Genomic DNA, 14,784 nt, shown 5'->3' with positions numbered 1-14,784 from the left:
GCCTGGTTGTAGGTCCAGGGCGCAGAGCAGACGGCGAGATACCAGCCCAGCAGCGGTGGTTCGTAGAGTCTGCATTACGTATGGTGTTATACTGTAGTAGTTATAGTGTCTACGGTGCTGCTGATCCTTTGGGGAGCGCTAGGAGCATCCTTTTCTACGGTCCAACTTCCAGCCAGCCTGGAGGCAACCGTAACATTTGGCGGCAGCGGTGGGATAGCGTCCTAGCGCAAGGAGCAGCACCCCAACAGCACTGGTATCGTAGGAGAGTTATTGAGGGCAACGCTAGCCACTGCGCAGCGTCCCTACATACAGCAGCATGGAGCTGACAAGATACTGGTCAGAACCCTGTGAAGAGCACCTCAACCGGATCCGTCGCTATGAGGGTCCAGACCCTGCGCAGGAGGTAGTCAGTCGCATCATCCGGGAATTGGATAAGGAGAACAAAGCGGCACGAGCCTTTGAGCGCCAACTGTGGAGTTTGAGGGTATGGACACCTGGTCTCCAGCGAGAAAGTGAGTTACAGGGAGCGGAGAGCAACAACCTCCCTCCCCAGCGGCAGCCGGAGTTACAGGGAGAGGAGAGCAGCGACCTCCCTCCCCAGTGGCAGTATACCGTGCAGAGGGAAGAGACAACCAGTCTCCTTCCCCAACCAGAGATACCAGAGGCAGCAGGCCTCATAGACTGGTCCTGGGAGGACCCCCAGCAGGCAAGTGGAGATGGGACCGCAGTCTCTCTACCGGCCCTACAGGGATGCTGGGCAGGCGGCCCAGATCCCCAGCGACAGACCCAGCTACAGGGAGGGGAGAGCATCGACCTCCCTCCCTAGCCGGAGTGTGCCTTCCAGGGAGAGGAGACAACCGGTCTCTCTCCCCAGCCGCAGCATGTTCCACAGGGAGCGGAGAGCATCGACCTCCCTTCCCAACGGCCACCGGAGTATCAGGAGGAGGAGGTAAGCCAATCTCCCCCTCCCCAGCTAACTCCTAACTTGGGCCCAGGGTTAACAGTGGAGATGTTAACCCCCACTGACCCCCACGTTCCATTTGCCACCGGGCAGGACTATGCCCCAATTCCCCCAGCAGAAGAGCTGGCATCAGGACAGAGCGCTGCTGGCCTCTGCCCTACAGACCCCCTTGTTACAGGACTGGCCTGCAAACCCCTCACCCCAGCAGAAGCGCTGGCACCAGGGCAGAGTGCCGCTGGCCTCTGCCCCCCAAGTACCATCAGCTATTTGCCCAGCTGCGCCAGGAAGGCAGAGGATGCTACACTTTCATCCTACAACCTGGAACCTACAGGCCAGTACTACTTATTGTGGGGGGCTACTTTGCTGCTAATGTTTATTTGTGGGTGGGTTGCGAGACTAACTTAGGCACTGACCGACAGAAGGTCAGGTGCCTGGTTAGTCTCCCTCCAAAAGGGGAGATATGTTACAAACTGCTATTTGTAACTGGCCCTTTAAATGGAAAATTGCCCTGCTTCCCTGGATTTTGGAGAAGCCTATTTGCCAGCCTCCTTCCTCATGACTATGGCCCCTGGAAGATTGTGCCCCAGAGAACATATTAACTTTTATTGGGTGTGTATGGCCCTTTAAGAACCGTCTGGGGACATATTGTGACTTTGGTGAACAATGCCCCTTTAAGACTATGTCCCCAGACCTGTGAAATGACTTGTCCCTGGCTTTCTCCCACTTGGTTCAGTGGATAGGGCTTGCTGAACCAAGTGCCACACAGGCAGAGTGTTCCACAAAGGGGAAGCACTATTGCAAAGGCATTGGTTTTCATTGTGTGCCATTAAGAGTTAATTTTGTTCAATTCTAAATATTATTATCATTTATTTGTATAGCGCCGCCAAATTCCGTAGCGCTAAATACAAGTTTGCTGGGATCAGCTCTAATTAAGTTTAGTGATAAAACATTCCCATTGTCTAATCAGACTGCTAGTGATAAGGTGGACTGCATTGTTTTATTGTGTGTAATGTTATCTGCTGAAGTAATGTATCAAATGTGTGATTGGGGGATTTTATGTCTCCCCCTGAGAGTGTCCTTTTTTTGCATGTAACCTCAATAAAAACCAGGCTGTGTGTTCCAGCACATCAGACCTATTCTGACCCTCTAACTTGCAGCTTTGACTCATGTTTGTAGGGGCAGCTGTAATCACTACAGGGATTGCTATGCTCTACATACTCCCTTAGCTACTGAGCTCCTGTAAGAGCTCTTGTTCCTGATCCTGCTTCGCTCTAAAGAAGGAAGAGGTTCACCTACTGGAGCCTGGTCGTAGGTCCAGGGCGCAGAGCAGACGGCGAGATACCAGCCCAGCAGCGGTGGTTCGTAGAGTCTGCATTACGTATGGTGGCTACGCAGTAGTTATAGTGTCTACGGTGCTGATGATCCGTTGGTGAGCGCTAGGAGCATCCTTTTCTACGGTCCAACTTCCAGCCAGCCTGGAGGCAACCGTAACATACAGTATGTATGTGTGTGTGTGTGAGAGTGTTATGTATGTACAGTATATATGCGTGTGTGTGTGTGAGAGTGTTATGTATGTACAGTATGTATGTGTGTGTGTGTGAGAGTGTTATGTATGTACAGTATATATATGTGTGTGTGTGTGTGAGTATGTGAGAGTGTTATGTATGTACAGTATATATGTGTGTGTATGTGAGAGTGTTATGTATGTACAGTATATATGTGTGTGTGTGAGAGTGTTATGTATGTACAGTATATATATGTGTGTGTGTGTGAGAGTGTTATGTATGTACAGTATATATGCGTGTGTGAGAGTGTTATGTATGTACAGTATATATGCGTGTGTGTGTGTGAGAGTGTTATGTATGTACAGTATATATGTGTGTGTGTGAGAGTGTTATGTATGTACAGTATATATGTGTATGTGTGTATGTGTGAGTGTTATGTATGTACAGTATATATTTATGTGTGTGTGTTATGTATGTACAGTATGTATGTGTGTGAGTGTTATGTATGTACAGTATATATGTGTGTGTGTGTGTGTATGTGAGAGTGTTATGTATGTACAGTATATATATATATGTGTGTGTGTGTGAGAGTGTTATGTATGTACAGTATATATGTGTGTGTATGTGAGAGTGTTATGTATGTACAGTATATATATATATGTGTGTGTGTGAGAGTGTTATGTATGTACAGTATATATGTGTGTGTATGTGAGAGTGTTATGTATGTACAGTATATATATATATATATATATATATGTGTGTGTGTGAGAGTGTTATGTATGTACAGTATATATGTGTGTGTATGTGAGAGTGTTATGTATGTACAGTATATATATATATATATGTGTGTGTGTGAGAGTGTTATGTATGTACAGTATATATGTGTGTGTGTGTGTGAGAGTGTTATGTATGTACAGTATATATGTGTGTGTATGTGAGAGTGTTATGTATGTACAGTATATATATATATATATATATATATATATATATATATATATATGTGTGTGTGTGAGAGTGTTATGTATGTACAGTATATATGTGTGTGTGTGTGTGTGTGTGTATGTGAGAGTGTTATGTATGTACAGTATGTATGTGTGTGTGTGTGTGAGAGTGTTATGTATGTACAGTGTGTGTGTGTGTGTATGTGAGAGTGTTATGTATGTACAGTATGTATGCGTGTGAGAGTGTTATGTATGTACAGTATGTATGCGTGTGTGTGTGAGAGTGTTATGCATGTACAGTATATATGTGTGTGTGTGTGAGAGAGTGTTATGTATGTACAGTATATATGCGTATGTGAGAGTGTTATGTATGTACAGTATATATGTGTGTGTGTGTGAGAGAGTGTTATGTATGTACAGTATATATGTATGTGTGTGTGTGTGTGTGAGAGAGTGTTATGTATGTACAGTATATATATGTGTGTGTGTGTGTGAGTATGTGAGAGTGTTATGTATGTACAGTATATATATGTGTGTATGTATGTGAGAGTGTTATGTATGTACAGTATATATATGTGTGTGTGTGTGTGTGTGTGTGTGAGAGAGTGTTATGTATGTACAGTATATATATGTGTGTGTGTGTGTGAGTATGTGAGAGTGTTATGTATGTACAGTATATATATGTGTGTATGTATGTGAGAGTGTTATGTATGTACAGTATATATATGTGTGTATGTATGTGAGAGTGTTATGTATGTACAGTATATATATGTGTGTGTGTGTATGTGAGAGTGTTATGTATGTACAGTATATATGTGTGTGTGTGAGAGAGTGTTATGTATGTACAGTATGTATGTGTGTGAGTGTTATGTATGTACAGTATATATATGTGTGTGTGTGTGTGTGTGAGAGAGAGTGTTATGTATGTACAGTATATATGTGTGTGTGTGTGTGTGTGTGTGTGTGAGAGTGATATGTATGTACAGTATATATGTGTGTGTGTGTATGTGTGTGTGTGAGAGTGTTATGTATGTACAGTATATATGTATGTGTGTATGTGTGAGAGAGTGTTATGTATGTACAGTATATATGTGTGTGTGTGTGTATATGTGAGAGTGTTATGTATGTACAGTATACATGTGTGTGTGTGAGTGTTATGTATGTACAGTGTGTGTGTGTGTGAGCGTTATGTATGTACAGTATATATATATGTGTGTGTGTGTGTGTATGTGAGAGTGTTATGTATGTACAGTATATATGTATGTGTGTGTATGTATGTGTGTGTGAGAGTTATGTATGTACAGTATATATGCGTATGTGAGAGTATGTACAGTATAAATGTGTGTGTGTGAGAGTGTTATGTATGTACAGTATATATGTGTGTGTGTGTGAGAGTGTTATGTATGTACAGTATATATGTGTGTGTGTGTGAGAGTGTTATGTATGTACAGTATGTATGTGTGTGAGTGTTATGTATGTACAGTATATATGTATGTGTGTGTGAGAGTGTTATGTATGTACAGTATATATATGTGTGTGTGTGAGAGTGTTATGTATGCACAGTATATATGTGTGTGTGTGTGTATATGTGAGAGTGTTATTTATGTACAGTATATATGTGTGTGTGTGTGTTATGTATGTACAGTATATATATGTGTGTGTGTGTGAGAGTGTTATGTATGCACAGTATATGTGTGTGTGTGTATATGTGAGAGTGTTATGTATGTACAGTACATATCTGTGTGTTTGTGAGAGTGTTATGTATGTATGTACAGTATATATATGTGTGTGTGAGAGAGTGTTATGTATGTACAGTATATATATGTGTGTGTGTGTGTGTGTGTGTGTGAGAGTGTTATGTATGTACAGTATATATATGTGTGTGTGTGTGAGAGTGTTATGTATGTACAGTATATATGTGTGTGTGTGTGAGAGTGTTATGTATGTACAGTATATATATGTGTGTGTGTGTGAGAGTGTTATGTATGTACAGTATATATGTGTGTGTGTGAGAGTGTTATGTATGTACAGTATATATATGTGTGTGTGTGAGAGTGTTATGTATGCACAGTATATGTGTGTGTGTGTGTGTATATGTGAGAGTGTTATGTATGTACAGTATATGTGTGTGTGTATACTGTACTTATTAGTGTACTGTACTTACCCCTGTGTACTGTACTTATTAGTGTACTGTACTTACCCCTGTATACTGTACTTATTAGTGTACTGTACTTACCCTGTATACTGTACTTATTAGTGTACTGTACTTACCCCTGTATACTGTACTTATTAGTGTACTGTACTTACCCTGTATACTGTACTTATTAGTGTACTGTACTTACCCCTGTATACTGTACTTAATAGTGTACTGTACTTATCCCTGTATACTGTACTTATTAGTGTACTGTACTTACCCTCTGTATACTGTACTTATTAGTGTACTGTACTTACCCTCTGTATACTGTACTTATTAGTGTACTGTACTTACCCCTGTATACTGTACTTATTAGTGTACTGTACTTACCCCTGTATACTGTACTTATTAGTGTATTGTACTTATTAGTGTACTGTACTTACCCCTGTATACTGTACTTATTAGTGTATTGTACTTATTAGTGTACTGTAATTACCCTGTATACTGTACTTATTAGTGTACTGTACTTACCCTCTGTATACTGTACTTATTAGTGTACTGTACTTACCCCTGTATACTGTACTTATTAGTGTACTGTACTTACCCCTGTATACTGTACTTATTAGTGTACTGTACTTACCCTGTATACTGTACTTATTAGTGTACTGTACTTACCCCTGTATACTGTACTTATTAGTGTACTGTACTTACCCCTGTATACTGTACTTAATAGTGTACTGTACTTATCCCTGTATACTGTACTTATTAGTGTACTGTACTTACCCTCTTTATACTGTACTTATTAGTGTACTGTACTTACCCTCTGTATACTGTACTTATTAGTGTACTGTACTTACCCCTGTATACTGTACTTATTAGTGTACTGTACTTACCCCTGTATACTGTACTTACCCCTGTATACTGTACTTATTAGTGTACTGTACTTACCCCTGTATACTGTACTTATTAGTGTACTGTATTTACCCCTGTATACTGTACTTATTAGTGTATTGTACTTATTAGTGTACTGTAATTACCCTTTATACTGTACTTATTAGTGTACTGTACTTACCCTGTGTATACTGTACTTATTAGTGTACTGTACTTACCCTCTGTATACTGTACTTAGTGTACTGTACTTACCCCTGTATACTGTACTTATTAGTGTACTGTACTTATTAGTGTACTGTACTTACCCCTGTATACTGTACTTATTAGTGTACTGTACTTACCCTGTATATTGTACTTATTAGTGTACTGTACTTACCCTGTATACTGTATTTATTAGTGTACTGTACTTACCCTGTATACTGTACTTATTAATGTACTGTACTTACCCTCTGTGTACTGTACTTATTAGTGTACTGTACTTACCCCTGTATACTGTACTTATTAGAGTACTGTACTTACCCCTGTATACTGTACTTATTAGTGTACTGTACTTACCCCTGTATACTGTACTTATTAGTGTATTGTACTTACCCTGTATACTGTACTTATTAGTGTACTGTACTTACCCTGTATACTGTACTTATTATTGTATTGTACTTACACTGTATACTGTACTTATTAGTGTACTGTACTTACCCTCTGTATACTGTACTTATTAGTGTACTGTACTTACCCCTGTATACTGTACTTATTAGTGTACTGTACTTACCCCTGTATACTGTACTTATTAGTGTACTGTACTTACCCCTGTATACTGTACTTATTAGTGTACTGTACTTAGTGTACTGTAATTACCCCTGTATACTGTACTTATTAGTGTACTGTACTTACCCCTGTATACTGTACTTATTAGTGTACTGTACTTACCCCTGTATACTGTACTTATTAGTGTACTGTACTTACCCTGTATACTGTACTTATAAGTGTACTGTACTTACCCTCTGTATACTGTACTTATTAGTGTACTGTACTTACCCTCTGTATACTGTACTGTACTTACCCTGTATACTGTACTTATTAGTGTACTGTACTTACCCTGTATACTGTACTTATTAATTTACTGTACTTACCCTGTATACTGTACTTATTAATGTACTGTACTTACCCTGTATACTGTATTTATTAGTGTACTGTACTTACCCTGTATACTGTACTTATTAATGTACTATACTTACCCTCTGTGTACTGTACTTATTAGTGTACTGTACTTACCCCTGTATACTGTACTTATTAGTGTACTGTACTTACCCTGTATATTGTACTTATTAGTGTACTGTACTTACCCTGTATACTGTACTTATTAGTGTACTGTACTTACCCTGTATACTGTACTTATTAGTGTACTGTACTTACCCCTGTATAGTGTACTTATTAGTGTACTGTACTTACCCTGTATACTGTACTTATTAATGTACTGTACTTACCCTGTATACTGTACTTATTAGTGTACTGTACTTACCCCTGTATAGTGTACTTATTAGTGTACTGTACGTACCCTGTATAGTGTACTTATTAATGTACTGTACTTACCCTGTATACTGTACTTATTAGTGTACTGTACTTACCCCTGTATACTGTACTTATTAGTGTACTGTACTTACCCCTGTATACTGTACTTATTAGTGTACTGTACTTACCCTGTATACTGTACTTATTAGTGTACTGTACTTACCCCTGTATACTGTACTTATTAGTGTACTGTACTTACCCCTGTATACTGTACTTATTAGTGTATTGTACTTATTAGTGTACTGTAATTACCCTTTATACTGTACTTATTAGTGTACTGTACTTACCCTGTGTATACTGTACTTATTAGTGTACTGTACTTACCCTCTGTATACTGTACTTAGTGTACTGTACTTACCCCTGTATACTGTACTTATTAGTGTACTGTACTTACCCCTGTATACTGTACTTATTAGTGTACTGTACTTACCCTGTATATTGTACTTATTAGTGTACTGTACTTACCCCTGTATACTGTACTTATTAGTGTACTGTACTTACCCCTGTATAGTGTACTTATTAGTGTACTGTACTTACCCTGTATAGTGTACTTATTAATGTACTGTACTTACCCTGTATACTGTACTTATTAGTGTACTGTACTTACCCCTGTATACTGTACTTATTAGTGTACTGTACTTACCCCTGTATACTGTACTTATTAGTGTACTGTACTTACCCTGTATACTGTACTTATTAGTGTACTGTACTTACCCCTGTATACTGTACTTATTAGTGTACTGTACTTACCCCTGTATACTGTACTTATTAGTGTATTGTACTTATTAGTGTACTGTAATTACCCTTTATACTGTACTTATTAGTGTACTGTACTTACCCTGTGTATACTGTACTTATTAGTGTACTGTACTTACCCTCTGTATACTGTACTTAGTGTACTGTACTTACCCCTGTATACTGTACTTATTAGTGTACTGTACTTACCCCTGTATACTGTACTTATTAGTGTACTGTACTTACCCTGTATATTGTACTTATTAGTGTACTGTACTTACCCCTGTATACTGTACTTATTAGTGTACTGTACTTACCCTGTATACTGTACTTATTAGTGTACTGTACTTTCCCTGTATACTGTACTTATTAGTGTACTGTACTTACCCTGTATACTGTACTTATTAATGTACTGTACTTACCCTGTATACTGTATTTATTAGTGTACTGTACTTACCCTGTATACTGTACTTATTAATGTACTGTACTTACCCTCTGTGTACTGTACTTATTAGTGAACTGTACTTACCCCTGTATACTGTACTTATTAGAGTACTGTACTTACCCCTGTATACTGTACTTATTAGTGTACTGTACTTACCCCTGTATACTGTACTTATTAGTGTACTGTACTTACCCCTGTATACTGTACTTATTAGTGTACTGTACTTACCCCTGTATACTGTACTTATTAGTGTACTGTACTTAGTGTACTGTACTTACCCCTTATACTGTACTTATTAGTGTACTGTACTTACCCCTGTATACTGTACTTATTAGTGTACTGTACTTACCCCTGTATACTGTACTTATTAGTGTACTGTACTTACCCTGTATACTGTACTTATAAGTGTACTGTACTTACCCTCTGTATACTGTACTTATTAGTGTACTGTACTTACCCTCTGTATACTGTACTGTACTTACCCTGTATACTGTACTTATTAGTGTACTGTACTTACCCTGTATACTGTACTTATTAATGTACTGTACTTACCCTGTATACTGTACTTATTAATGTACTGTACTTACCCTGTATACTGTATTTATTAGTGTACTGTACTTACCCTGTATACTGTACTTATTAATGTACTGTACTTACCCTCTGTGTACTGTACTTATTAGTGTACTGTACTTACCCTGTATATTGTACTTATTAGTGTACTGTACTTACCCTGTATACTGTACTTATTAGTGTACTGTACTTACCCTGTATACTGTACTTATTAGTGTACTGTACTTACCCCTGTATAGGGTTCTTATTAGTGTACTGTACTTACCCTGTATACTGTACTTACCCGCTATACTGTACTTATTAGTGTACTGTACTTACCCTCTATACTGTACTTATTAGTGTACTGTACTTACCCTGTATACTGTACTTATTAGTGTACTGTACTTACCCCTGTATACTGTACTTATTAGTGTACTGTACTTACCCCTGTATACTGTACTTACCCTGTATACTGTACTTATTAGTGTACTGTACTTACCCCTGTATACTGTACTTATTAGTGTACTGTGCTTACACTGTATACTGTACTTATTAGTGTACTGTACTAACCCCTGTATACTGTACTTATTAGTGTACTGTACTTACCCTCTGTATACTGTACTTATTAGTGTACTGTACTTACCCTCTGTATACTGTACTTATTAGTGTACTGTACTTACCCTGTATACTGTACTTATTAGTGTACTGTACTTACCCTGTATACTGCTCTTATTAGTGTACTGTACTTACCCTCTGTATACTGTACTTATTAGTGTACTGTACTTACCCTGTATACTGTACTTATTAGTGTACTGTACTTACCCTGTATGCTGTACTTATTAGTGTACTATACTTACCCCTGTATACTGTACTTAATAGTGTACTGTACTTACCCCTGTATACTGTACTTATTAGTGTACTGTACTTACCCTCTGTATACTGTACTTATTAGTGTACTGTACTTACCCTCTGTATACTGTACTTATTAGTGTACTGTACTTACCCCTGTATACTGTACTTATTAGTGTACTGTACTTACCCCTGTATACTGTACTTATTAGTGTACTGTACTTACCCTGTATACTGTACTTATTAGTGTACTGTACTTACCCTCTGTATACTGTACTTATTAGTGTACTGTACTTACCCTCTGTATACTGTACTTATTAGTACACTGTACTTACCCTGTATACTGTACTTATTAGTGTACTGTACTTACCCCTGTATACTGTACTTATTAGTGTACTGTACTTACCCCTGTATACTGTACTTATTAGTGTACTGTACTTACCCTCTGTATACTGTACTTATTAGTGTACTGTACTTACCCTCTGTATACTGTACTTATTAGTGTACTGTACTTACCCCTGTATACTGTACTTATTAGTGTACTGTACTTACCCTCTGTATACTGTACTTATTAGTGTACTGTACTTACCCTGTATACTGTGCTTATTAGTGTACTGTACTTACCCTGTATACTGTACTTATTAGTGTACTGTACTTACCCCTGTATACTGTACTTACCCTGTATACTGTACTTATTAGTGTACTGTACTTACCCCTGTATACTGTACTTATTAGTGTACTATACTTACCCTGTATACTGTACTTTTTAGTGTACTGTACTTACCCCTGTATACTGTACTTACCCCTGTATACTGTACTTATTAGTGTACTGTACTTACCCTGTATACTGTACTTATTATTGTATTGTACTTACCCTGTATACTGTACTTATTAGTGTACTGTACTTACCCCTGTATACTGTACTTATTAGTGTACTGTACTTACCCCTGTGTACTGTACTTACCCCTGTGTACTGTACTTACCCCTGTATACTGTACTTATTAGTGTACTGTACTTATTAGTGTACTGTACTTACCCCTGTATACTGTACTTATTAGTGTACTGTACTTACCCTGTATACTGTACTTCGTGTACTGTGCTTACCCTGTATACTGTACTTATTAGTGTACTGTACTAACCCCTGTATACTGTACTTATTAGTGTACTGTACTTACCCTGTATACTGTACTTAGTGTACTGTACTTACCCTATGTATACTGTACTTATTAGTGTACCGTACTTACCCCTGTATACTGTACTTATTAGTGTACTGTACTTATTAGTGTACTGTACTTACCCCTGTGTACTGTACTTATTAGTGTACTGTACTTATTAGTGTACTCTACTTACCCTCTGTATACTGTACTTAGTGTACTGTACTTACCCCTGTATACTGTACTTATTAGTGTACTGTACTTACCCTGTATACTGTACTTATTAGTGTACTGTACTTAACTCCTGTATACTGTACTTATTAGTGTACTGTACTTAACCCCTGTATACTGTACTTATTAGTGTACTGTACTTACCCTCTGTATACTGTACTTATTAGTGTACTGTATTTACCCTCTGTATACTGTACTTATTAGTGTACTGTACTTAACCCCTGTATACTGTACTTATTAGTGTACTGTACTTACCCTGTATACTGTACTTATTAGTGTACTGTACTTACCCTATGTATACTGTACTTATTAGTGTACTGTACTTACCCCTGTATACTGTACTTATTAGTGTACTGTACTTACCCCTGTATACTGTACTTATTAGTATACTGTACTTACCTCTGTATACGGTACTTATTAGTGTACTGTACTTACCCCTGTATACTGTACTTATTAGTGTACTGTACTTACCCCTGTATACTGTATTTATTAATGTACTGTACTTACCCCTGTATACTGCACTTACCCTGTACACTTACCCCTGTGTACTGCACTCACCCCGTACCTGCTCTTACCCCGTACCTGCTCTTACCCCTGTACCTGTACTTACCCTGTGTACTGCACTTACCCCTGTGTACTGCACTTACCCTGTACCTGCTCTTACCCCTGTATACTGCACTTACCCCTGTATACTGTACTCACCCCTGTATACTGTACTCACCCCTGTATACTGTACTCACCCCTGTATACTGCACTTACCCGTACCTGCTCTTACCCCTGTACCTGTACTTACCCCTGTATACTGCACTTACCCCTGTATACTGCACTTACCCCTGTATACTGCACTTACCCCTGTGTACTGCACTTACCCCTGTGTACTGCACTTACCCCGTACACTTACCCCAGTATACTGCACTTACCCCGTACCTGCTCTTACCCCTGTACCTGTACTTACCCCTGTATACTGCACTTACCCCTGTATACTGCACTTACCCCGTACCTGCTCTTACCCCTGTGTACTGCACTTACCCCTGTGTACTGCACTTACCCCTGTGTACTGCACTTACCCCTGTATACTGCACTTATCCCATACCTGCTCTTACCCCTGTACCTGCACTTACCCCTGTATACCTGCACTTACCCCTGTATACTGCACTTACCCCTGTATACTGCACTTAGCCCTGTACCTGTACTTACCCCTGTATACTGCACTTACCCCATACCTGCTCTTACCCCTGTACCTGCACTTACCCCTGTATACTGCACTTACCCCTGTATACTGCACTTACCCCTGTGTACTACACTCACCCCTGTGTACTGTACTTACCCCTGTATACTGTACTTACCCCTGTGTACTGCACTTACCCCGTACACTTACCCCTGTATACTGCACTTACCCCGTACCTGCTCTTACCCCTGTACCTGTACTTACCCCTGTATACTGCACTTACCCCTGTATACTGCACTTACCCCTGTACCTGCACTTACCCCTGTGTACTGCACTTACCCCTGTGTACTGCACTTACCCCATACCTGCTCTTACCCCTGTACCTGCTCTTACCCCTGTACCTGCAATTACCCCTGTACCTGCAATTACCCCTGTACCTGCACTTACCCCTGTACCTGCACTTACCCCTGTACCTGCACTTACCCCTGTGTACTGCACTTACCCCTGTGTACTGCACTTACCCCTGTAAACTGCACTTACCCCATACCTGCTCTTACCCCTGTACCTGCACTTACCCCTGTATACTGCACTTACCCCTGTATACTGCACTTACCCCTGTATACTGCACTCACCCCTGTATACTGCACTCATCCCTGTGTACTGCACTTACCCCGTACCTGCTCTTACCCCTGTACCTGCACTTACCCCTTCATACTGCACTTACCCCTGTATACTGCACTTACCCCGTACCTGCTCTTACCCCTGTACCTGTATTTACCCCTGTATACTGCACTTACCCCTGTATACTGCACTTACCCCTGTATACTGCACTTACCCCTGTATACTGCACTTACCTCTGTACCTGCACTTACCCCTGTATACTGCACTTACGCCTGTATACTGCACTTACCCCTGTATACTGCACTTACCCCTGTATACTGCACTTACCCCATACCTGCTCTTACCTCTGTACCTGCACTTACCCCTGTATACTGCTCTTACCCCTGTACCTTCACTTACCCCTGTACCTGTACTTACCACTGTATACTGCACTTACCCCTGTACTGTACTCACCCCTGTCCCTCACACGCACTGATCGTCTCAGACTCCCCCGAGTGAAGGTTTAAATGACCCCCTCGGCCATGCTGCCCATACACAGTGAGAAGAGTCTAGCTGCAGACTGGAGCTCCACTCTAAACAGGAAACATGTGACCTCCGCTGACTCTAGACAGGAAACATGTGACCTCCACTGACTCTAGACAGGAAACATGTGACCTCCACTGACTCTAGACAGGAAACATGTGACCTCCACTGACTCTAGACAGGAAACATGTGACCTCCACTGACTCTAGACAGGAAACATGTGACCTCCACTGACTCTAGACAGTAGTGATGTGCAGTTCATGAACGAATCGTTCATTTGAACTGGTTCTTTTCACTGAGCTGTATGAATCAGTTCACCAGACTGAACTGATTCGTTTGCAAACAGTTCCTGAGTCTGCAGCAGCACTGGTAATACGATCCTAGAGTGAGGTCTGCTAACTCCTCCTTTAATGAATCGCACAGCAGAATCTCACTCTAGGATCATATTACCAGTGTTGTTGAATCAGTGCACTGTTAGCTAACTCGTCTGCAATGAATCAGTCTGTTAA

General features: G+C 40.0%; 1 protein-coding gene across 1 annotated transcript in view; it reads right to left on the bottom strand.

Moving 5' to 3' along the window:
- LOC128659173 (nuclear apoptosis-inducing factor 1) overlaps positions 1-14,334 on the bottom strand; it is a 25,166-nt gene extending 10,832 nt beyond the window's left edge. The window contains exon 1 of the mRNA XM_053712859.1: positions 14,207-14,334. The gene's annotated coding sequence lies outside the window, so the exon portion shown is untranslated. The remainder of the gene's footprint in view (positions 1-14,206) is intronic.
- Positions 14,335-14,784: the final 450 nt, after the last annotated feature.

Source organism: Bombina bombina, chromosome 5 (genome assembly GCF_027579735.1).
Source record: "Bombina bombina isolate aBomBom1 chromosome 5, aBomBom1.pri, whole genome shotgun sequence".
Taxonomy (NCBI): domain Eukaryota; kingdom Metazoa; phylum Chordata; class Amphibia; order Anura; family Bombinatoridae; genus Bombina; species Bombina bombina.
This window is presented reverse-complemented; position numbering and strand designations above follow the sequence as displayed.